We start from the raw sequence: 1,542 nt of genomic DNA, 5'->3' as shown, positions 1-1,542 counted from the left end.
AAAAAAAAAAAAAAAAAAAAAAAAAAAAAAAAAAAAAAAGAAGGATAAATCCCATGAGGAAGTGCGATAGCTAATCAAAGCGATTTATACTTTGATTAACGATGCCTGATTAAGAAAATAACTAATGACCGAACGAGAGTAGTGGAGATATGCCGCATTGCACCAATCCAGTTATCGGCATCTCTTCTATTCGCTTTCGACTTGCATTAGTCCGATTAGATTACGTTCTAACGTGGTATTACGTAACAAGACTACTATCAGGTAGTAGTATACTTCTGTAAGGATGGTGACAGCTACCTACATTCCCCTATTTCCCCATTCCCCCATTCTCCCCACCACCACCACCACCACCACCGCCGTTATTGTACAAGTATTTTCTTTTTTCCCCATTAAACGAAGAAAAATTGTAATCGTTATTTTCGATAAAATGAATCGTATAATTCTCTTAACAAAATATCTATAACAATTCGTTTTACGTGTTAAAAATAATCCTAGCAGTGTAATACTAAACCAATAGAAATAAAATTTGATTTGTAGGGAAGAAGTTTCTTTTTTTCGAATTTTTATTAATTGCACGAGAGACACTTAATTAAAATGAACGAAATATTTACTGTTTTTGTTTTTTTTTTTGTATCATTTACGTTGGATACAATTTGTTAAATATCAATTGAACAAAATTTTTAAAAAGCTCGGGTTTATTGAAATATCGTAATAAATAATATTATAACTGTCGGAATGTTTATACGTCATTATTATTTTTTGTTTTTCTTTAGAATACTACTATCTTATAAAAGGGTTAATTAAGCGTTGATTTTTTTTATAAATAAAGAAAGAAAACAAAAAATTAGATGGGTAAGATCTCTCACCAAGGTTTTATTATAAAACAAAGACAAATAATATAAGAAGAGAGAAAGAGAGAAAAGAACAAAAAAAGTATTGAATTTTCTCTCCCTTTTTTTTTTTTTTCTTTTTTATATCGTGAACAAAAAAAAGGAAACGACGATAAACAACATTGGTCGAAGAAAACTATCGTCATTGTAAATAGTATTTCAGTGAACTTTCAACTAAATCCCAGGTGGATTTTTCAAAACGTTTCCTATACGTCACCTTCTCTGTTAGATCCCACGTGAAAGCAAAAGAAAGAATAAGGAAACAAAAAAAAAGAGAAAGAGATGAAAACATTTAGAGCCTTTAAGTGGCTGTGAAAGACAGAGACGAATAGCTCGTTTAATATTAGAACGAAGAGAAAAGATAAAGATCCCCCCCCCGCCCATTGGCTTAACGTGGATTTTATCCTAGATGTTCACATAAATAATACTTTGTTTAAATGATTTATTTTTCTACTATTTTCTCTTTTATTTTCTTTTTTTCCCATCGTCTCATCAGCATCTATTATTTTTCTATTAATTATTATTTATTTAATCGTTTCGAGATTCCAAAAAATAATTTTTTGTTACCACACATGTGTGTGTTTCCATCAATTATCTTCAATAAAATGTTATCTATACGTTTTACAAATAATTATTTAAATAATTATTAAAT

At 29.1% G+C, this 1,542-nt stretch overlaps 1 protein-coding gene across 1 annotated transcript in view; it reads right to left on the bottom strand.

The window, feature by feature from the left end:
* The window catches only part of LOC106789482 (beta-1,4-N-acetylgalactosaminyltransferase bre-4-like), a gene marked incomplete in the record, with an annotated part of 97,635 nt that overhangs the window by 12,810 nt on the left and 83,283 nt on the right, over positions 1-1,542 (bottom strand).

The sequence above is a fragment of the Polistes canadensis genome, unplaced genomic scaffold (genome assembly GCF_001313835.1).
Source record: "Polistes canadensis isolate GaletaPanama2010 unplaced genomic scaffold, ASM131383v1 scaffold_186, whole genome shotgun sequence".
Lineage (NCBI taxonomy): Eukaryota > Metazoa > Arthropoda > Insecta > Hymenoptera > Vespidae > Polistes > Polistes canadensis.
Note: the sequence above shows the minus strand (reverse complement) of the source record. Positions and strands in the feature narration are given on the sequence as shown.